The 24154-nt window shown below is 48.9% G+C and overlaps 1 protein-coding gene across 3 annotated transcripts in view; it reads left to right on the top strand.

Moving 5' to 3' along the window:
• Nucleotides 1-316: 316 nt before the first annotated feature.
• IL1R2 (interleukin 1 receptor type 2) overlaps nt 317-24154 on the top strand; it is a 47379-nt gene continuing 23541 nt past the window's right edge. Inside the window, exons 1-2 of one of the 3 annotated variants that reach the window (XM_061431753.1) lie at nt 317-711; nt 4859-5201. The gene's annotated coding sequence lies outside the window, so the exon portion shown is untranslated. Of the gene's footprint in view, nt 712-4769; nt 5202-24154 lie in introns of those variants that run through there. The other 2 variants (XM_061431751.1, XM_061431752.1) reach the window with 2 other exon arrangements.

Here is a 24154-nt window from a genome sequence, read left to right on the forward strand (position 1 = left end):
GGAGTGTTTCTTTACACTGAGCAGGGAGCAGGGCTCGTCCTCCACAAGTGACCTGGCAGTGCCCTGGGGGTTCGGCTTCTAGGGGTCTTCTCCTGGACCGCCCACATCCCCAGTGCTGGCCCCGTGTCCCTGGCCCGAAGGTGGAGGGTAAGGTTAAGGGAGGCAGGGTACAGTTATGGGACAGGAGGCCTCGAATCAGAGCAGGAGGGGCCTGCTGGAGCCTCCCGTGCCCGCGCAGGGGGAGGGCTTGGTCTGTGGAAGGAGGACCAGGGAGTCTGGGCTGGGCGCCCCGGGGAGGGAGCATCAGCGTGACATGGGTCCAGTGTCCAGCTGGCCTCTGTCCATGCTCCAGGCCCCACGGGCAGGTTGGAGGGGAGAATGGGCAGTGGCCCTTCGTGTCCTCATCCCATTGAGTGTCTGTCTCTGAAACCGGGGCGAGGAGGAGGAAGCCAAGGACAAGCTGGGAAGAACAGGCCTTTCCACAATGAAGACTGATCTCTTCTGAACTGAATACAAAACAAAGTCTCTCCTGTAGCTCTCAAGTGCTCTGTGTGTTCTCTCTAAGCCACACCATCTAGACAACCTGGACCCATAGGTGTGATGGGAACCGCGTTGTTCCAGGCCACACGTGTGCAGACCAGTGTCCCACACTGTATAGCGTCATCAGGCACAGACTCTGAGAACGGAAAGGAACCTTCGAGCTTGTTGACGGTGAGCCATGGTCCCCAAAACACGCCAGCATCCTCCTCCCTGGGACCTGTGATTTTGATACCTTCTATAGCAAAAGGGATTTTACGGGTGTCATTAGGTTGCAGAATGACAACCTAATGGTGGGTGGATTTCAGGTGGGAAGATTATCCTGGATTATTTTAGTGGGCCCCCAATAGAGTTGGGGCTTCCCAGGTGGCTCAGTGGTAGAGATCCCACCTGCCAGTGTAGGAGATGTAGGAGACTTGGGTTCTGTCCCTGGGTTGGGAAGATCCCCTGGAGAAGGAAATGGCAACCCACTCCAGTATTCTTGCCTGGGAAATCCCATGGACAGAGGAGCCTGGCGGGCTACAGCCCATGGGGTTGCCAAAAGTTGGACACAACTGAGCCACTGAGCATGCACACACAAATAGAGCCGAGAGAGTCCTCAAAAGTGAGAGAGAAGGTCAAGAAAAGTGGCCGCCTGCTGCTGGGAGCAGGGAGGAGACGGTGATGTGCTGGGGAGAAGTGAGGACCACTACGGGAGATGGGAAAGGTGAGAGAAGGAGCGTCCCCTGGGCCTTCAGTAGGACCACGGCACTGCTGACCCCTTGACTGCCACCTCCTGGAGCCCACCGTGGACTTCTGACCTCCAGAGCGGTTAGAAGATCAGATGGTTTTTTTTTAGCCGTAGTTGGTGATGACTTAATATAGCAGATGAAGTAAACTAATAACAGCACTCACTGAACTCAGCCCTCTCTTTTTGTAGCGGAGGAGGCGGAAGCCTGTTTGCAGTATATATTTTCATTTTTAGTTTGCTAACTTGTAAAGTATTTATCGGAAGGGAATGACTTTTCTCCTGCCTCTGTGAATAAGACATAGAGTTTTTTATTGTCCCGCTGACCAGAGCAGGCCTTAGAATTTTCAGTTTTACGGGGTCTGATTACTAAATCAATCCTGTGGATTTGATGACCGTATTTTCTTGAATCAAAATGAAAGAACTCTGATCTGATAGGAATGAGTGAGACTCCCCTGGTGGCACAGTGGGTAAGAAGCTGCCTGCCAATGCAGGGGAAATGGGTTCGATCCCTGATCTGGGAAGATTCCACATGCCGCGGAGCAACTGAACCTGTGTGCCACAACTATTGAACTTGTCCTCTGGATCCTGGGAACTGCAACTACTGAGCCCGTGCACCACAGCTACTGAAGCCCGTGCACCCGAGAGCCTGTGCTCTGCAACAAGAGGAGCCACTGCAATGAGAAGCCTGTGTGCCACAACTGGAGAGGAGCCCCTGCTCACTGCAACTAGAGAAAGCCCTCACAAAGCACCGAAGACCCAGCACAACCCAAAATAAATGAATAAATACAATTATATAGAAAAGAATGAGTGGGTCTATGGGGATACTATGGCAGAGGCTGTCCCATTAAACTGGGGACCAGTAGCCCATGTTGTAATACACATCACAGTGGCCAAGCCACAGCATCCTTGCCTCCAGCTCCCCTCTCATCACCTCCAACCTCTGCCTCCACATCATTGTAAGGAAGGAAGAAAAGGGAGGTGGGGGGGAATCTTGCTGCTAGGTTTGCAGAGGACACTGCTGATTTCTGAACCAGAACGGACTTTGAAAAGTCCTCCTGAGTCTAAAAAGATGAAGACTCATTGCTTCAACCCTTGCAGTAAACATCCTGGGTAACCACCTCAAACCTCAGAGGTTTCGAGATGGCACAGAACATGCTGTGCCATGTTTATTTCCCATCACTTGGTGGAGAAACTCTGCACGGGAAGGAGGAGGCAGAAATGAAGCCCTGGAGGTACTGCAGGGTGGGTTCCAGACCTCCGCAATAATGTGAATCTTGCAATAATGTGAGTCACGTGGATTTTTTTTTTTTTTGGTTTCGCAGTGTATATAAAAGTGTAATACACTCTACTGTAACCTGTTAAGCATGCAATAACATTATGTCTTAAAAAAAGTACATCCCTTCACTGAAAAATACTTTCTTGCTAAAAAATGCTAACCATCATGTGAGCCTTCAGTGGGTCATCACTTTTTTGCAATAGTCCTGTCAAAGATCACCATCACAACTGTAATACTAATGAAAAATGTGAAATACTTGTGGAGAATGGCCAAAATGTGAAACAGACACAAGTGAGCAAATGCTATTGGAAAAGTGGCACCCCTAGATGTGTCCGAACCCAGGTTGCTGCAAACCTTCAATGTGTAATAAAAGCAATATCTGCTAAATAAAACAAAGTCTGGTAAAATGAGGGCAACCTGCACTGCTGCGGCCCCTGCAGACTGGCTTGAATGGCTGTGAGTCTGAGGCATTAGTTTTTGTTTTTTTTTTTTTAAATTTTTGGCCACAAGGCATGCAGGATCTTACTTTCCCAACCATGGACTGAACTTGTTTTCCCTTGCAGTGGAAGCCTGGAGTCACGCAGGTTCTTTACCATCTGAGCCACCAGGGAAGCCCCTTAACCACCCAACTGCCAGGGAATTCCCTGAAGTATTAGTTTTTTTAAAAGGACTATTCAAACAGTTCTTGTGGCTTGAGGATCAAGGTTTCCCATAGAAAAACTGAGGTTTGTAAATTCCTCTTTATGGATCATAAGATAAGCAGTTACCCTGCAGCATGGCCAAAGAAAGACACATGGTCTGATTTCAGTTCCTCTCTTCAGCACTATTCATGTGGGCTGCCCTGTGCTATTCAGTGACTAGGATCCCGAAGAGGCGGGTCAGCTGGACTCGTGTGTTTGGCTAACCACAGTGGCAATATGGAGAGGATTCAGTTCCTGACGTGCCTTTCATCTGGGGATGATGATGGTGTTTGGTGAGATTTACCTGCTGGGGTGAATGTACACCCTTGGAACTTCTTTGGCTGGACTGCAAATTTATAGCATACTTTTTGATCTTACCATGTTAAAGTTAAGGGACAGAAACAAATATTCTCCTTTCAACTGGTCCTTGGAAAAAGATTAAATAGGGATACAGTGTAACATTTACTCTTTGCCTAATAAACTCTTTTGGTGGGTATTCCCAGCTCCCGGAGACCCAAGTTTGATTCTTGGGTTGGGAAGATCCCCTAGAGAAGGAAATGGCAACACTCCAATATTCTTGCCTGGGAAATCCCATGGTCAGAGGAAGCTGGTGGGCTACAGTCCATGGGGTCGCAGAGTCAGACATGACTGAGCACCTCACACAAACAGACAGCTTCCATAAGAACCTCATCATGAAGTTATACAAACACTAAGTTAATCCAATAAGCTCACCTGTGGTACCCCATATGCCTGGGCCTCAGTTTGTTCTGCTTTAAACTGGAGGATGGATTTGACCATCTCAAGGTCTCTGTCTTGCTCCAACATGGTGTTTTTCTCAGATTTTATTTACCCATCTGAGTTGAGACCCCCGAGAATTACCTTCCTTGTTGCTGTTCAGTCGCTAAGTCATGCCCAACTCTTTTTGAGACCCCATGGACTGTAGCCTGTCAGACTCCTCTGTCCTTGGGACTTACCAAGCAAGAATACTGGAGTGGGTTTCCATTTCCTTCTCCAGCAGAATCTTCCCAACCCAGGGATCAAACTCACATCTCCTACATTGTCAGGCAGATTCTTTACCACCAGGGAAGCCTTACCTTCCTTGTCAGCAGAAGAATCAAACTAGGGTCAGTGGGTGCTTTTGACTCGGAACCATTTGCTCTGAGTATGAAATTCCTAAGATTTCTCTACAAAGGTTTCTGTTTCTGCATTTTCACCTTTAAGAACATCAGTATCTGAATAAATCAGACAGAAAGTATCCGTTAGGATAGTAACAGGGATTTTTAAGGACATTTGGAAGGGTGTTTTTCCTTTCCATCCCCCAGCACCAGCCTGGGTCCAGGCTCATCCTCTCCCTGGGACTCCATCCTTTCTAGCTCCAGGGACTGCTCCTAAGGGGAGAGTTACCGCCATCTGTCTTGCACAGACATGAATTTCTACCTCCAGGGTACAGATTACTCAGCCAAATCCCACAAACTCTAATAAATATTTGGAAAAACCACCTTCTTCCTTCACTAACAGTTAAACATCACATAAGACTGGGGGTGGGGGTTCTCTACCCCCAGAAGGACACCATGGGGGAAACAGCAACTCTGTCTCTGGTTAAAGTTCCAAAGTCCTCTTTTTCCTCTTGAACAGAACTGTGGCCGGGCAAAATACACATCCCTGTAAAATCACCTCGCAGCTGGAAGTACGCAAGTTTTAGCGAGTCACAAAAAATAGGGAAACTCACAGAGTTTCCTTGCCACTTCCCCATTTGAGTGATCACACACCCAGAGCTGCAGCTCGGAGGGCGCTCTCAGTGAGAAGGGAAAAGGTGTGTTCACAGCCACCCAGTCGGGGGAGGGACGCAAGCCCGATTGGGAAATCCCTGGACAACGAGGATATAAATTCCTACCCGACCGCTGAGCTTCCACTGAAGGTGAAAGGCCTGGCAGCCTTCCCAGGAGACAAGCTCCAGGTGAGCACTGCAGAGCAGCAGGTAAGTGGGGGGAGGGCTCAATCTGGGAGTCAGGGTGCCTGGGCTCCATCATTTCTCCAGGGAACCTCAGGAAGCTTCCCTGATGTCTCTAGACTGCAGATGGCTCCTTCAGGGGGCTCCCCTCTCTCTGTGACCTTCCCCACCCATGGGAAGGTGACCTGGACCTTTTGCGGTTTCAGTTTCTCTATCTGTCAAGAAAGGGTCTGGATCAGAGGATTTCCAAGGACTTTCTACAATTGGAGTGACTGAGTGAAAGTCGCTCTGTCCTGATTCTTTTGTGACCCCTTGGGCTGTAGCCTGCCAGGCTCCTCTGTCCATGGGATTCTCCAGGCAAGAGTACTGGCACGGGTTGCCATGCCCTTCTCCAGGGGCTCTTTCTGACCCAGGGATCGATCCCAGGTCTCCTGCATTGCAGGCAGATTCTTTACTGTCGCTGTGATTGGAGTGACAGGCAAAACTGCCATGGAATCAGGAATAGGGGAGGAATGCCTGAGAGGGTCTGTCTGGCTCAGGGGAGGCTGTGCCTCTGGGACTTAAACTGAGCTTAGAGGCTTTCCTCTTTGGAAAGATCACGGGATGCTTTCTTTTCCAAAGTATGAGTAACTTTTCTAACATCTGAGCTCTCAGGGTTGGCTGAGCCCCAAACCTTCTGGCCGCCTTGGAAGAGCAGCAGGCAGAGTGTTTAAGTGCCAGTCCCAGAGGTTGAAGGGTCCAGGTTCAAGTCCGGCTGTGCCTGTTATAACTGTATGATATCATGCGTGTGTTCCTAAGGTGACTGTCTTTTAAGAACCCTGTACTTGAATGAATCAGGAGTACCATCAATAGAGATGGTCCACCCAAAGGCCAGCAACTCACCAGTAATCTGCAGTCAGGAAACGTTAAGCTTACCTTTATCCCTTGCTCTATTCCTGTGATGTAATGATAAAACTGGGCATGATTTTCTATAAAGTCATTTTTACCTTCAATTATCATTAAGTAACCCGCGCAGTTTATTTTTACCCTTCTAGCTCCTGCTGTGTCCCCACCTGTAAATCGTAATGCTAGTGGTGAGATGTGTGCATTCGTGCCAAGTGGCTTCAGTTGTGTCCGACTCTTTTGCCACCCCATGGACTGTAGCCTGCCAGGCTTCTCTGTCCATGGGCTTCTCCAGGCAGGAATACTAGAGTGGGTTACCATTTCCTCCTCCTTTAGGGGATCTTCCCAACCCAGGGGTTAAACCTGCATCTCTTATGTCTCCTGCGTTGGCAGATGGGTTCTTTACCACTAGTGCCACCTGGGAAGCCCAGCAGAGTATGAATCCAACCCACATGGAGCTTTGGTGCAGTGCCAGGCACAGGGGGTGCCATCTGAATGTTTTCTCTCTGTGTTAACTGTCCTCCTTCTCAAATCCAAACTCCGCTTTGGAAGCCTGTCCTCTCCTTGGCTCCCAGCTCCCTCCCTGGGAGCCCCTGGCCCCACTCTGCCTCTAATGCTGTGTGATCCCGGGTCAGGGCTTGTCATCCTTCTGAGTTTCTGGTAAACTGAGGCCGTTGAGTGACCTGCCCTTCGGAGTTCCTCCTGCAGCTCAATGTCTGCGGTGGGGTGATGGGGCGCCCTCCATGCCCCCCAGTTCACCCTTCCCTGAGCTCTGCCTTCCAAACAAGGCAGGGGTGGTGAGGCGGGCTCCTCCCGCATGCATCATAGAAGGTGTACCTTCCTTCAAACCTCATAACAGTCTTGTCTGTTTTAACTGTATTTCCCACTTTTTGACCTGTCTGGTTATCCTAATGGGCAAGAAGGGAGTTCAGGTGGAATGGGGCAGGGGGCTATGAAGACAGCTACTGCCCCATTCGTTCCCAGCTGGTCTGTGACCCCCCTTTCCATGCTGCCAGCCAACCTTCCCCCTCTTCCCCGCCGTGTCTCTACTCCCACCAGCCCCTCAAAACCGGGCTGTTTGACAGTCAACACCTGGGTGATCAGGAATGCTCAGAGCTAGGATGGCAGAGGTGGCAGCTAGCAATAGCACAACCGAAGTAATGCAAGCATGCAGTGCAGCTTCCGATGGGCTTTTTTTTTTGTGAAGATTTATTATGTTCGGCTGTGCTGGGTCTTCATTGCTGCATGCAGGCTTTCTCTACTTGCGTGAGTGGCGGCTACTTTTCATTGCAGTATGCAGGCTTCTCGTTGCAGTGGCTTCTCATTGTGGGGCACAGACTGTGCACACGGGCTTCAGTAATTGCAGCTTCCGAGCTCTAGAGCACAGGCTCAGTGGTTTTGGCACACGGGCTTAGTTGCTCCGTGGCATGTGGGATCTTCCCTGACCATGGATCGAACCCCGCGTTGCAAGGCACATGCGTAACCACTAGACTATCAAAGAAGCCCCAGGCGGTCTTCTTATGTCACCATCACCTGCTCTGTACATGGGGGATACTTGTTCATGACAGTGCCTTTGACAGGAGGTTCTCAAACTTGAGCTTGCTTCAGCATCACCTGGAGGACTTTACTCAAATGATGGCTGAGCCCACTCAGGGTTCTGGATTCAGCAGGTGCCAGGGAGGAAGGGGGCTGAGGACCTGTGCTGCTCCTGAGTTACCAGGTGGTGCTGAGGTGACTGGTCTGGGGACCTGGAGAACCACTTCCTTAGGAGGTTAAGAGATCTCATGTCCAGAGGCGAATCAGCTGTAACAAGTGAGTATATCAGTGTCGAAACCAGACCTCAGGTTCCTCTCAACTTTGTTCCCCACTCATGAAGGCACATTGCTTGAAGGAGGGAAGAAGAGGACAGCGAAAAGATGAAAGGGATATGGAAGTTGCCAGTTGATGGGGTCACAAGAAAAATAGTGATGAGGGTGGTGTTGATTCTCTAGCTTCTCAGACTACCTGCTCCAGTGTTCTTAGCCCGGGTTGAGCGTTAAAATCACCTGGAGAGGCTTTGAAACTCTCTGTACCTGGGACCAATTACATCAGGACCTTGGAGGGGGTGGGGGCTCGGCATCTTTAGTTTTTAAAGCTCTCCAGGCACTTCTGATGTGTAGCCGAGGCCGACATCCACTGCTCCGTTCTGCCTGCTGTGTTCCTCACCGCCACCCTTGATTAAACGGCTCAGGGGCTTCTTTTTCTTTAACGTTTATCTGCTCATTTGCCTGCATGAGGCCTTAGTTGTGGCACGCGAGCTCCTTAGGTGCAGCGGGTTGGATCTTAATTGTGACATGTTGGATCAAACCCAGGCCCTCTGCACTGGGGGCATGGAGTCTTACCCCCTGGGCCACTAGGGAAGTCCCAGAGGAGGGATTCTTAATGTGGGGTCCACTGAAGGGGCTTACAATTCTGGGAGTCTGTGAACTCAGATGGGAAAAAATTACATTTCTTTTTTCACAAACGTCTAAGTCTCCCCTCAGAACCTGGGTTCTGAACCTGTTATGTATCTGATTGACTCTCATTAGCTAAATGGGCATTTGCTTCACCAGGAGCATGAACAGAGAGAAATCTGAGAATCTGTATGGAACTCCATGGAAACATTTCTGGAGCATACTTGAATTAAGAACCTCCTATGAAACATAAATAATTTCCTAAACATAGGAGGTCAGTTATCATGGCACTTGATTATGGGCCAAAAAAGCCCCGTTTAAAACCGGGATATTATCTTGCTATGTGACTTGGACATATAACTTTATGTTTCTGGATGTTTCATTTATTTGATGAAATGGATGGATTAGAGAGCAGGGGTTCTTTTGTTATTTTAAAAATGGTTTGGGATAGTACCCATTTCATTCAAATTTTTCATGACACGTCAAGAGGAAATTTAAGAGTGCTTGGGCTTAATTGGGGATTGCTAGTCTGAGTGTCAGAGAAGGCAAAGGCAACCCACTCCAGTACTCTTGCCTGGAAAATCCCATGGACAGAGGAGCCTGGTGGGCTGCAGTCCATGGGGTTGCTAAGAGTCAGAGATGACAGAGCAACTTGACTTTCACTTTTCGCTTTCATGCATTGGAGAAGGAAATGGCAACCCACTCCAGTGTTCTTGCCTGGAGAATTGCAGGGACGGGGGAGCCTGGTGGGCTGCCGTCTATGGGGTCGCACAGAGTCGGACACGACTGAAGCGACTTAGCAGCAGCAGCAGCAGCAGTCTGAGTGTGTTCAGGGGCCAGGAAGTAAGTCAAATCTGTGAGGTTGTGAGTGACAGGGCCTGTGACCCACTGCAATGAGTCTGTCCCTTGGAAAGACATTTAACGGAAGACAGTGCCACCACTCTGACTGGAAAATACACACCCACATGTTGAACAGGCCTGTGACCCCCAGTCTGTGATTCCCCGTGTAGCTTTGACACCTTGTGACAATCAGATCACATCACCCTTAAGTTAAAGGGACGAGGGCCAAATCCTGGCTCCACCACCTCTGTTTGTATTTCCTTGGAGGTGTTATTGAACATCTGTAAGCCTCAATGTCTTTATCTCTAAAAGGAAAATAATAATATCTAGTTTGTAAAGTACTGGGAACATTAAAAGAAATCACACATGTCAAGACTTCACCCAGTGCCTGGCACATGGTGGGTGTTCAAGAAATGTTAGCTGCCATCACCATCCTCACCATCGTTACCATCCGATTACGAATCACTGACCTCAAAACTTCAAAAACCACTCTGAAAAAAAAAAAAAAAAAACCACTCTGAGAGGGCTGGCACGATCAGAGGCACAGGGACTTAGCATTATCTCTGCTCCTAATTCCTGTGGGTATCTGCCTACTTTGTTTAAGGATAAGCCAGGCCTAAATATCAATGCTTCTCAAATCACATGAGAGTCTTGGTGAAGCACAGCCGATTCTGGTTCCCTGGGTCTGGGCTGGGGCCGGAGATTTTGCATTTCTCATAAGTGACGTATGTCCATGCTGCTGGTCCAGGGACCACAACTTGAGTAGGAAGGCTTTAGAACATTTGAGACAAAGTTTTCTTATCTGGGAGCAAGGAAGTTAACGTACGGCTTTGGACATGCCCTAAATTTTCTAGAGCTAATAGTCATCAGAATGTTTCCTTAACTGTGTGTGGTTGGCAGAATTATAAGACACCCCTCACTGATCACGCTTTGTCTAAGTGCCTCCCCTTGAATGAGAGTGGGTTATACAAACATTATGGGATGGCTTTCCCACAATTAGAGGACCATATGCAGCGAAGGAGAGGGAATTTTGCAGATGTATTTTAGGTCTCCAGTCAATTGACTTGAAGTTAATCGAATGGAAGACCAGCCTGGCACAACCAGTTGGGCTCCTTATTTATTATTTTTGGCTGTGCTGGGCTTTCGTTGCTGCGGATGGACTTTCTCTCGTTGTGGGGAGTGGGGGCTCCTCTCTCGTTGAGGTGTGTGGGCTTCTGTGGTGTGAGTGGTTCACGGGCTTAGTTGCCCTGCAGCATGTGGGTTCTTCCCAGACCAGGGATGAACTCATGTCCCCTGCAGTGGCAGGTGGATTCTTAACCACTGGACCACCAGGGAAGCCCTTAGTTCTTTAAAAGAAGATCTGGGGTCAGAGTCCAGAGTAAGAGAGATGTGAAATAGAACCGAGATTGTCCCTTGGCTCTGAGGAATCAAACTGTCCTGTTGAGGAAAGGGCCCTGGGGCAGGAAGCGGCAGCGGCCTCTAGTTGCTGAGAGTGGCCTTGGCTGACAGCCGGCAAGAAAGTGGAGACCCCAGCTGTAGAGTTGCAAGGAACTGAATTCTGCCAACAGCCCCAGGCAAGTGGGCTGGGACCCCAAGCTTTGATATCTGCCTGTGGGGCTTCCCTGGTGGCTCAGCTGGTAAAGAATCCGCCTGCAATGCAGGAGACCCGGGTTCAGTCCCTGGGTTGGGAAGATCCCCTGGAGAAGGGAAAGGCTATCCACTCTGGTATTCTGGCCTGGAGAATTCCATGGACTGTATAGTCCATGGGGTCGCAAAGAGTCGGACACAACTGAGCGGCTTTCACTTCACTGTGGAACCCTGAACAGAATCTATCCGAGCAGGCAGACCCACAGTGATGTGAGCTCATAATGGGGCTTGGTTTCACGTCACTGAGTCTGTGGTCTTTTGCTCCAGGGCAATAGAAAGCAAATCCAATGTCCTCATTCTTCTCGTGGATTGCTGTGCCTAAAGAGAACTTTTGTAGACAACATTGGCCTCAGATTATCTCGACACAAGTGCTGGGGTGAAAAATTGGTATTTCTATTTGTTGTTGTTCAGTTTCTAAGTTGTGTCCTACTCTTTGCATCCCCATGGACTGCAGCACACCAGGCTTCCCTATCCTTCACTATCTCCCTGAGTTTGCTCAGACTCATAGCCATTGAGTCAGTGATGCCATCCAAACATCTCATCCTCTGTTACCCCCTTCTCCTGCCCTCAATCTTTCCCAACATCAGGGTCTTTTCCAATGAGTTGGCTCTTCACATAGGTGGCCAAAGTATTGGAGCTTCAGCATTAGTCCTTCCAATGAATATTCAGGATTTATTTACTTTAGGATTGACTGGTTTGATCTCCTTGCTGTCCAAGGGACTCTCAAGAGTCTTCTCTAGCACCACAACTTGAAAGCATCAATTCTTGGGCACTCAGCCCTGTGTATGGTCCAACTCTCACATCTGTACATGACCAAAGGGAAAACAGACACTCAGGAACAAGGGAATGGACCCATGGATAGAAGTAAATCTCAGCCTCCTATCAGGGTGTCCTGACTATCCTAGGTGGCCGCCATCCAGCAACAAGGGCTCAGGGTTCACCATGGTAGAAGAGAGCTGGGGTGGGGGGAGCAACCAGAAATAAAACTCCTTTACATAATTGTATTAGTTTTGCCAAATATCAAAATGAATCCGCCACAGGTATACATGTGTTCCCCATCCCGAACCCTCCTCCCTCCTCCCTCCCCATACCATCCGTCTGGGCCATCCCAGTGCACCAGCCCCAAGCATCCAGCATCATGCATCGAACCTGGACTGGCAACTCGTTTCTTACATGATATTTTACATGTTTCATTGCCATTCTCCCACATCTTCCCACCCTCTCCCTCTCCCACAGAGTCCATAAGACTGTTCTATACATCAGTGTCTCTTTTGCTGTCTCGTACACTGGGTTATTGTTACCATCTTTCTAAATTCCATATATATGCGTTAGTATACTGTATTTATGTTATAAAATAAAATTGGAAGAATAAAAAAAAAAGAAAAAAAAATAAGATGGAATGCCAAAATTTAAAAAAAAAAAAAAATTCTAAAAAAAAAAAAAAAAGAAATAAAACTCCTGGGGGTGACCCATGTCCTTCCTGCTTCCTTCTTATGATAACCAGTCCTGTGACCATGCCTAACGTCAAGGGTACAGAGAAGTGAAATTCCTTGTGCGCCTCAAGGTAGCACCGGTCCAGATATTGGGAACCTGAGTCTGTCAACCCCTGTGTTGCCAGAGAGGAGGCAGAATTTCAGATAGCTCAGCTTCAGGATGCTTGTCTCACACCAGGGATGGATCTGGCTGTCCTGGCCGCCTGGGAGAAGCCAGAGGGAGCACATGTGTGTGAAGGGAATGCTGCCAAAATCTTGGCTTTCTCTGCCCACCGAAGTGGAATAAAAAAACACAGAGGAAATAGAAAGGCAGCTTTATTCCTCAGCTGGCAGAGGGGGAGAACATGATAGGCTTGTGCCTCAAGAACTGTGTCCCCCTTCCATGAGGAACCTGGGGGCTTATATTAGCTGAGGGCTCACAGTCAGGGCTAGGTGATGAGGAACGGAGGTGTAAGGATCCTGTATTCTTTCTCTTGCATTGTTTTAAAGACAGTCATAGGCTGGCATCAGGGAGTCTGTTAATTGAGGCCGGCAGTCTGGTAGCCTGGTAGTTGGGTCTACTCTTTTTTGTGTGTTGTACTGGGCCTTCTTTCTATAATGTAAAAAAGAGAAAAGCCACAAGGGGTGATCTGTGGGGAGAGTGCTGTAAAGATGAGCAGATACAGGATGCAATTAGCATAGAGTCAAAGGATAACAGGTGCAAAATGTGAGTTGGGGGGCAGAAACGCAAACCTAGTTACAGACTACAGATTAGGAGCAATTAAAGTAAAAACTAAGAGTGGCCAGGCCTGCTCACTGTTCTCTTTATCTTCTTCCGTCTCAGGAAAGAAAAGAAAAACTCATTCCTCTTTTTTCCTTTTCCCTCCAATAGAAACTCTCCCTCTGGGCCCAGAAGAGAGCAAAGAGTTTCTTGGTGGGGCTTCCTGGATTGGTGGACAATCCAATCAGTTCTGGCCTGTCTTCAGGCTAATGACTGGGGATTCTTGTGCCAAGGACTTTCCCCACACCCGATAGACCAGAATCGCTTGGGTTTCCTAGCATGATTGGTTTATTTGGGCTTGATTTTCACCTGCTCTCTTGTCTGTGCTGGGCACAGGGCTAGGGGGGAATTATGCCTTCTGTGACCCTTAGGGGACAAGCCATTCTGGGTGGGCATATTTTCCAGGGAGTAAGAGATGATCTTTTGAAGCATAAAAAGAAAAATCTCCTCTGACAGCTTAATAACTTGGGGAGAAAATATTTCTAAAATATATGTATGGGGGTGAGTATTTGTACTCACTGCAAGCTGATGTCACAAAAATGAGCTTTTAATAATTTTTCTAATAAGAATCTCATTTGGTTCCTGAGGCTTCTGTCAACTTAAAAAATAGTCACAACCTAAAAGTTGAGAGCTATGTTTTATTTGACGGGAATTTTTTAGGACTTCAGGCCTGGGAGACAGCATCTCAAGTAACCCTGAGAGAATTACTCTGAGGAGGTGGTGGGGAGGAGTTAGGTTGTATACGAGTTTGCAACGAAGGGTAGGTAGTCTGAACATCAAAGTATTTTTGTGAATTACAGAAAACCAATCTCAAATGAAGGAATTCAGTGCCCTCCTGTGTATGGTAAGATGCAAGAGTCTGGGCTCACTGAAATCATTCCTTTCATATGCATCTCAAAACACACAGCCAGTATCCTGTGTTTTTTTCACATCCTGAGTTCTTCAGGGCTCACTGTAGAGAGTGGCTGCACCCCAATGGTTGCCAGGGCATGAAGGTGTTCTTCCTGAGTGCCCTGGAGGGCTGGAAATGCTTATGACTGTGACATCCTTGTTCACTGATATGGCAGGAAATACTCCATTTCTCACTCCTATTAATGAGTAAAGGGGAATTTAAGCTGCCAGCTCATGTTATTCTGGTCTAGGTTGGTCCAACTCTGCCTTTCTGGGTTTTATTCAGTCTCTTTTGGGTATATAGCTCAGATGGCAAAGAATCTGCCTGCAATACAGAAGACCCAGGTTTGATCTCTGGGTCAGAAAGATCCCCTGGAGAAGGAAATGGCAACCCACTCCAGTATTTTTGCTCAGGAAATCCCATGGACAGAGGAGCCTGGCAAGCTACAGTCCATGGGGTTGCCAGAAGTCAGACATGACTGAGTGACTAACACTTTGGGTAGATGCTCAGTCGTTTAGAGTTTCTGACCTTGCCACCTACTTCTTGCCAGAGTCTGAGAACTGGGGAAGCCGTGTCCCCAGGGTGTGATGGGGAGGGTGGCTGTTCCCCATCTGCTGGCCTGGGGGCTTCTCACTGGCTTCTATGAAGATGCTCCTGGGCCTGGCTGGTCACACAGTGTCCCTCTACATCTTCTGCTGAAGTTTGTGGCTGGGAAACCCAGGGTCTGGTCTTGCCTGGGAGTCAGAGCCAATGCATTGGCTGACATGGCCCCACTGTGCCCCTTGATGGCCCCATGGTTTCCTGTGCCCCAGCCGTGGCCTTGGCTCTCCCCTGGCTTAGACTGCTACCTGTGCAGGTGATACCCCAAACATGTACCAACCAGCAGGGCAGGAGCACCCATCAGTCAGAGCAGGTGCTGCACTAGGCTTTGGACCATGAGGATCTCGGGTGCGTCTCTGGAAAGGCAGAGTGTAGAGAGCTCAGGGCTTAAGTAAGTGGTTATTTACTAGCTGGTCAGGATGTTTCTGGCTTTCCCAGGTGGCACTAGTGGTCAAGAACCTGCCTGCCAATGCAGGAGACAGGAAGGACATGGGTTCAGTCCCTGGGTTGGGAAGATCCCTTGGAGGAGGGCATGGCAACCCACTCCAGTATTCTTGCCAGGAGAGTCCCATGGATAGAGGAGCCTGGCGGGCTACAGTCCATGGGGTCGCAGAGAGTCAGACATGACTGAGGCAGTTTAGCACACACGTTCGCAGGAACATGTTTGCATAATCGGCTGTACTGCTCCCTATAGACTGAGTGTCCCGCAGCCTCTAGGTCATCTTGTCCTCCATCATGGCAGCCCCATATCAGCTCAGATCTCAGCTTGCCCCAGTTCTCCACTGGAAGCACAAGGGGAGCTGTATTTCCTCCCTATCAGCAAAGAACTGAGACTCACAGGTAACTAACGCTGCCTCCCTCCACCTTAACATGCCAATGTCTCCATCCTCCCTGGGTGCTGCCGTCTTGATCAGGGCTCCCTACTTTACCCTGGTGGGAATTCCTCGAGGGATCCAGTTGGAAAGCAGAGCTGTCCCTCTGCACTCAGATTTTGAGCCTGGAAGTGGGGGCAGAACCTACTTTCCCACCTTGGACATCCCCTGCGTTGTGTCCACTTCCTGCCCTCCTTACCGAGCAAGCCTTTGCTCTTCCCCTCTTTTAGGGCCATAGTGGCTGAAGACTCAGAGGAAACAGGAAGGGAAATACACTGGTAGATAATTCGCTGTTGTCCCCACCACATGCATAATGCACCTCCTAAGCTTGAGAAAGAAGGTCCAGAGAAAATACATTCATTTATATCATTTCTTTTTAGATTCACCAATAAGGAATCATATGAGATTTCTCTTTCTCTGTCTGACTTACCTCACTCAGTAAGACAATCTTTAGGTCCGTCCATGTTGCTGCAAATGACATTATATTCTTTTTAATGACTGAGAGCAGGATTTAAACTGTTCTTCATGATTCAGGGGAAATCATTACAGACACCAACTGTTTTGTGCTGGAACACCTAGATACTTTCACGAAGCATGGAGAGGTGGGAGGGGGACAATTGTGTCTGCTCTTACGGGGCTCTGTTGTGCTGTTTGGTTCTTGCACTCTTCTTACTAGTTTTTCTTCTCTGTCATTGGGCAATCAGCTGCTGCATCTTTGTGGGTGTGTTTTCTTCCATCAGCCCTCCCTCTTTTTCTGAGTAGCTGCCTCTTCTATGTCTAGGCTATGACAAATCTAGATAGCATATTAAAAAGCAAAGACATCACTTTGCTGACAAAGGTCTGTATAGTCAAATCTGTGATCTTTCCAGTGGTCATGTATGGATGTGAGAGTTGGATCATAAAGAAGGCTGAGCACCTAAGAACTGATGCTTTTGAAATGTGGTGCTGAAGAAGACCCTTGAGAGTCCCTTAGACAGCAAGGAGATCCAACCAGTCAATCCGAAGGGTAATCAACCCTGAATATTCATTAGAAGGACTGATACTGAAATTGAAGCTCCAATACTTTGGCCACCTGATGCAAAGAACCACACTCATTGGAAAAGACCCTGATGCTGGGAAAGATTGAGGGCAAGAGGAGAAGAGGGCAGCAGAGGATGAGATGGTTGGATGGCATCACCAATTCAGTGGACATGAACTTGGGTGAACTCTGGGAGATGGTGAGGGACAGGGAGGTCTGGCATGCTGCAGTTCATGGGGTCGCAAGAGTTGGACACAGCTTAGCAAATGAACAACAACCTCTTCTCTGCTTCTCATTGAACAATCTGGTCACCTTTCCCTGACCCTCAAGGCTCTTGGAAGATACAGAAGGACTTCTTATGAGCTTCCCCCAGGATGGAATCTGGCCATTGAGTGGAGCTTAGGGGTAGGCAAACCTGCATCCTGAAATGACAGATGTTTCCGATGAGGAGTTCTTTCTAAGACTGGAAGTGTCCATCTTAAGAGGTGCCAGCGTGGCCATCTGTGGAGGATGCTAGTTTGGGAAGACTGTGTAGGTGGGCTGCTAAGCTTGATGGCTCCTGGAACCCCCTCCAGCTCCAGGTGCTGGTGCTTCCACAGAGCCGAGATCCAGTCCCAAGGATGAGGATCGTGTAGGTCGAGGGTTACGTCCTACTCCATCACTCCATCAGCTCTCTGGCTTTGGGGAACCTGCTTAATGTATCTGAGTCTGTTTCCATTGTTCATGTTTACACTGGGGATGACACACTCTTACCAGACCCATGAGCTTTGCTCTGTGGAGTTGTTCAGAGTACCGAGTCCCTTCTACACAAACCTCGGGCTGGGAGAATTGGAAGCCTGGTGGGTCTGTACTGTGGCTGCCAAGGGCCTCAGGGGTCCAGCTTCCATGTCTGTCCCGCTGGCTGACTACAGGTGACTATTCTGAGCTAGAGAAGGGCTTGTTGAGGGTTGGCCTGTGGGAGGGGCTGATGCAGGAGGAAGTGTCTTTGCTTGCTGGTCCAGAACCCCCAGGGGCTCTGAACGACTGTGCCTTGCTGGGAATGAAGCACGTGAATGGAGTATTTGAGTGGCGGGATGAGCTGGGCTGATTTGCTGAATCTCTTGGGTAATAGTTCCTGGGGCAGATGTTCCTCAAAGTTCAAAAAGTTTGACAGGGAATGAGTGGTTTTATTTACTTTTTTAATTTAATTTTTAAAATTTATTTTTGTTAAAAAATTTTTTTATTGGCATATAGTTGATTTATAATGTTGTGTTAGTTTCAGATGTACAGCACAGTGAGTCAGTTATATGTATATACACATATTTGCTCCTTTTTATTTTTGAGATTCTTTTCCCATATAGGTCACTACATAGTATTGAGTAGAGTTCCCTGTGCTGTACAGTAGGTCCTTGTCGGTTTTCTGTTTTATATGAAGTGGTGTGTATTTGTCAATCCCAATTTCCCAATTTATCCCTCCACCCTTCTCTACCCCCTGGTAGCCATAAGTTTGTTTTCTCCATCTGTAACTCTACTTTGTTTTGCAGATAAATTCATTGGGAAAGGGTGATTTTAGAGAGAAAGACACTTACTGGTAGACAGTAAAATAGAGAGTGTGTAGCCCATGGTGGAGCTGAGTCTGAGCCTTACCAAGTTCTCCCCTTTGAGATTCCGCCGAATGTGGCCCAAAGGCTGGTTCTGCCAAAGATGGGTCTTCCTGTGCCCTGGCTTCCAGTTAGCACATCTGTCCCCCTGACCCCATTAGGGTCAAGACTTGCCGCTGACACAGCCACGCAAACCTGAAGGAGTCCTACCATCCTGCTCCAAATTCTCTTAATCCCAGAAGGGAGGGAAATGCTAGCTTCTCTTTTCTACAGGACAGAAGTAGTGTGTGGACATCTCTCAGGGATTCTGCTCTGAACCAACACGTTTGTCTGCCTCAAACCTGTCTTTTATTTCTCTGCATTTGAAGTTAGAGAATATCAAATGCTTAACATTCTGTGCTTCCTAGAGACCTAGTTCCAAATACTTTTTATTTGGCTTCAACATTGAATTAGTAATTGCTTTTCCAAGCTTAATTTTGATGTAAATATTTATTTCCCCATAGGTTTCAGGGGCTTTTGTATCACATGCCTGAAACACCCTGTTTAGATTTTTAGGAATTTGCAAACTGGACGTGACTCAGTGGTAGGCGTGAGGCTGGAGAGCTATTTGACTTCATTGATAGTCAAGATCGGTCACCTCATCTGTGTTCTGGGTGACTGTACTTCCTGACTCACAGACAGAGGCACTTGTAATGGCTTAAAACCTTCCGGGAACAAGGTGAAGGTAGAAATAAAGAAAAGTTTCATCTTCTAGGTGAATTAAGAGAGATACTCAAATATACTAGAGAATAAAATTTTTGCTCCTTTTAAATGCCTGAAGATTTATCTCTGGAGCTAACGTTTGCTTATTTACTCTCAATAAATGTTCAGGTGTTCAGGGGAAAGTGTGTGTGTGTGTGTGTGTGTGTGTGTGTATGTGTGTGTGTGTGTGTGGCCCAGATGGGATTGGGGTGGGTCCAAGCAGGGCTGGGGGCCCAGGCCCCACTTCTGAAAACTATGGGAAATTACTATTTACATCAAAATTAAGCTTGGAAATTTTTTCTAAATTGAAAGCTGAAGCAAAATGAAAAGTATTTGGATCTAAGTTTCTGAGAAGCACAGAGGTCATGAGGGGTCATGAAGGGCTCAGGGGCCCAGAAAGAGAGACAGACAGAAAGACAGAGAAGATGAGGATAAACCAAAATTGGTGACTCTGGGTAAGATACATCGGGCCGCCCAGGTGGCTCAGTGGTAAAGAATCCGCCTGCCAATGCAGGAGACACAGGTTCGATTCCTGAGTCAGGAAGATCCCCTGGAGAAGGCAGTCACAACCCACTCCAGTATTCTTGCCTGGAGAATCCCATGCACAGATAAGCCTGGCGGGCTACAGTCCGTGGGGTCTCAAAGAGTCAGACACAACTGAGCGATTAAACAATAATAACAAGATAAGATGCATACTGGTGTTCTACTTTTTAGAGTACATATAACTTCCTGCAACTTTTTAGTCTGTTGGAATTGCTTTCTGCAACTTTTTAGTCTGTTGGGATTGTTCAGAATTAAAGGTGAAGTAAACACCTGCACCGCCGTAGGCTGCACGTCCCTCCCTGAGCAGGAGTCAGGCCCAGGGTCACCGGCAGCTACAGTCACCTGGGCCTCAGGGGGCCTGTGGTGGACGCTGCTCGGGCCTCCGCCTCCTTCCCGCCCCTTCCCCTCCCTGGCACCCCTGGCTTAGGTTGAACCATCAACAGTTTCCACCTTACTTCATTCTTTTTCTTTTTTTCAATTTTTCCCACATTTTTGGTCGTTTTCAGAGTCTGGCCCTGCTTTGCCTCTTATTCCTCTCTACTTTACACTGAGTTCAGCAAAACAGGTCATTTGACAGAAGAAAAAACTAAAGCTAGAATTGTAACTCAAATACTGGAACAAAATGCCTTTACAATTTCTTTCTTCCAGTAAGAAGGTCATCTCAGATTCAAGCAGAAATGTCAAACTGCCTGTAATTTAAAGACACATTTAAAGAAAGTAGGACAGGAAAACGGCATTTTGCTGCAAAGTGAATTCTTCTTCCTCGGGGCTGCCAAAAACTGATGTTTCCCACACTGCGGCAGCTCCGGCTCCAGCCTGCTTCTGAGGTTTAGATGATTGAAAATGATCACGGCTATGTGTTTGTGGTTTAATTGTCTGAAGCCACTTCCTGAAGAGGTCACAGGGAAGCTGCTGTTTTGCCAAAGTCCACAGAGAGGACTGGAGACAGCTGCCTTTGGCTGGGGGCCCAGGCGGGTCTGGGGGTCCAAGCCAGGGAATGGGGAGCCTCGGGGGTGCTGGGTGCCCAGGAGGGGATCCGTGGCCCAGAGGTGGCTGGGGGTCCAGGCGGGGGGTCGGGAGCCCAGGTGACACGGGGGTTGGCACGAGGTGGGGCTACGGGGGCCCTAGTGGTGGCTTGGGGAGCCACGGTGGGGCTGGGGGTCCAGGCAGGGCCTAGGTCCATGTGGGGGTTGGGGGACCCAGGTGGGACTGGGGGGTCTAGGTAGGGGGTCAGGGGCCCAGGTGGGGCTCAGGGTCCAGGTGGGTATCGGGGACCCAGGTGGGACTGGAGGGTCCAGCTGGGGTCAGGGATGGATGGGCAGAGGCTGGTCTGGGAGGAGAGCAACAGTGTAGAATTTTGTTCCCCTGGAACAGGGTGTCCTTGTTGGGTCAGCCCTACTCCTCACCCCCACCAGATATGGTTTTGAGAGGAGGGTTGACGAGAAAGTGATGGTGCGAGATTTCTTGGATCCCCTCCCAGCTCCAAGGCTTCAGCAGGCAGCCACCCCAGAGTGGACGCAGCCTAACTCCTGGAGTCAGAGTGACTTTAAAAGTGGTTGCAAACCTTCTCCCCATCAGAGGAGGCTAAGCCTGAGCCTTGGGGGTGCTTTCATCCCAGGAGAGTTGATGACTTTTTACGGTCAACGGGCAGAAATGTTTTAAGAGTCAGGTCTCAGAAAGAAGAGCAGAGAGAATGTTATGTGTGACAGATCCCTGAGGGGCTCCTTCCCTGAGCTCCTTGAAATTAGGGGTTCAGGATAAGGGTGACAGGAAGCCTGAACAAAGAGGGCAGTCGGGGTAGGGGTGGGGGCAGCTCCATGAAGGCGCTGAGGACCAGGCTCCTTCCGCACATGGTCTGCACATGGCCCCATCCAGCCACCATATCCACACTGAGCTGGCAGAAGGCAGACTTTGGAGCTGAGACTTTTAAGTTTTTCGGAGACTTTTAAGTTGACATCCGGGAGGATAATACATTTCCACTTACATTTCATTGGCCCAAATTTTGTCATGTGGCCACTGCTAGTTGCAAGAGAGGCTGGGAAATGTAGTCTTTGTGTGGGATGGGAGGTGTTCAGTTAAGAGTTCGGGGGTTTCTGTTATTGGGGAAGCAGACCCTGGAGAAGGAAGTTAGCATCTGTCGTAGAAACTTTGTTTCTGAAAACTAAGGGCTTTGGAATCACCAGTCCTGGGTTTAAACATCAACCCCATGTACTAGCTGTGGCCAAGCTACTTCACCTCTTTAATCTCTTCTACTCGATCATCCACAGATTTGGAACGATACTCACAGCACGGGCAAAACGAAAGAATCAACACTCAGTATTTAGCACAGCAGCCGTCACTGGTCCCCTGGTCTCTGTGTCAGTATCTTTGACTTCATTCATTTATTCAGGTGTGTGGTATTGATTGTTGTTGTTCAGTCACTAAGCTGTATCTGACTCTTTGCAACCCCATGGACTGCAGCACACCAGGATCCCCTGTCCTTCACCATCTCCCGGAGTTTGCTCAAACTCATGTCCATTGAATCAATGATGCCATCCAACCATCTCATCCTGTCACCCCCTTCTCCTCATGCCCTCAATCTTTCCCACCATCAGGGTCTTTTCTAATGAGTCGGCTCTTCACATCAGGTGGCCAAACTATTGGAGCTTCGGTTTCAGCATCAATTCTTCCAGTGAATATTCAGGGTTGCTTTCCTTTAGGATTGACTTGTTTGATCTCCTTGCTGTCCAAGGGATTCTCAAGAGTCTTTTCTAGCTCCACAGTTCAAAAGCATCAATTCTTCAGCCTTCTTTATGGTCCAGCTCTCACATCCGTACATGACTACTGGTATTGATTGTACGTGTGTTTAATTCCTATTTCTTTCAGTCCTCACTAGAGATCTCATGAGTCTGGCTAGGACCAGGACAACTAGGATGTGATTAGCTGCGTGTGTTAGTCACTCAGTTGTGTCTGACTCTTTGCGACCCCTTCGACTGTAGCCTGCCAGGCTCCTCTCTCCACAGGATTTCCCAGGCAAGAATACTGGAGTGGGTTGCCATTTCCTTCTCCAGGGGACCTTCCTGACCTGGGGATCGAACCTGGGTCTCCCACATTGTGGGCAGATTCCTTACCGTCTGAGCCACCAGGGAAGTCCCTGTCCAAAGAGGATAAAGCAACATGGTCAATGTTGGGGTGACCTTTATGCTAAGTAAATGGCCTGGTGAACCTTGGGTGGGGTTGGAGGCAAAGTTACAGGAATAGAAGCAGGATGAGCTGATGGTGAGACAGCCCAGGGTGGACACCCAGCTAAGGGGAAAGTCTCGGGTCCTCCATGTCACCACTTGTCACCGGCAGGAGAGCTCGGGACACAGCTCTGAGCCCCCATCTTCTGGTGGTTGCCCAGTGATGAGGTGGGGGAGGTTTCTAGAGTTCAAGGGTCACTTCCTCTGTCTGCCAACACTGCCCTGGCAAGCTGAGAGCCATCTGGGTTTACTGTGAGCCATTCTGAATGATATCTGTGCCAGGAATGGGGAACAAGCCAAACTCCTTCAAGAATATGAAGGTGAATGCTGGCAAGGGCGTTTCTGTCTGGATTCATTCATCACTCCCAGCTCCCTAGCTGACTTTCAGGTGTGCGCATTCCCTGGTACTTTCTGGGAGTGGGCACCACGTAGTCCGTGAAAACTGAATAAGATGGAGCCAGTGTCCTCATGGCTTCCCAGGTGGCTCAGTGGTAGAGAGTCTGCCTGCCAATGCAGGAGATGTGGGTTTGCTCTTCCCCTGGGTTGGGAAGATCCCCTGGGGGAAGGCATGGCTACACACTCCAGTTTTCTTGCCTGGAGAATACCATGGACAGAGGAGCCTGACAGGCTACAACCCATAGGGTCGCAAAGAGTGGGACACTGAGCCGCTGACACAATTGTCCTCAAATCCATCCCCACCCCTGGGGTCCAGAGGTGTGGTCCAAGGCCTGATGGCGCCCACTTCATTCCCTCCTGGGGAAACTCCTCCCTCTACAGGTGGGGGTATTTACCTGCCCCACGGATGGCAGGTTTGGCCACGTGTCTTGCTTTGGCCAATGGAATGTGGGCCAACAAGAGTGAGCTAGTTCTGAGCAAGCAAGGCCTCGCGTGCTTTTGCCCACGTTGTTTATGTGTTGGCATCACATGAAAACATCACCTCCCAGAAAGTCACTGGTCCAAGGAGAGCGAGACATCCATGGAGCTGACTTGGGTCCCACCTGAAGCTCGGAGCTGAGCCTAACCCAGCGTAATCTAGGTCGGCCAACCTCCATCTCACCCACAGACCTGTGAGCGAGAACGAAAGACTGGTGTTCTATGGCACTGGTTTGGGGCTGGCTTGTTAGCAGTATGGTTGTGGCAGTGGCTAGCGATACAAGAGGCACCTGTGATAGAGTGTGAGACGGACCAGGGGAGATGTGGATGGTCCAGGGGGCAGGTGCGGGGGCCCCACGGGGGAGGCGCGGGGGGCCTGGGGGGAAGTACAGGGGGCATCTGATACTCCAGCTTTGGGGAGGTCGATGGGGAGGAACGCTTCGTGAACTGGTGTAAAATATTCAGGTTTTGGCCCTCATTTTGCTTTTTCCTCTGGGATGCTCTAGACCACAGATTATATAGAATTCCTCAGGTTATGTCAGAATTGTGTGTAAAATAAGAGTTAATCCATAAGGACTGTGGCAAA

The sequence above is a fragment of the Bos javanicus genome, chromosome 11 (genome assembly GCF_032452875.1).
Source record: "Bos javanicus breed banteng chromosome 11, ARS-OSU_banteng_1.0, whole genome shotgun sequence".
NCBI classification, from domain to species: Eukaryota; Metazoa; Chordata; class Mammalia; order Artiodactyla; family Bovidae; genus Bos; species Bos javanicus.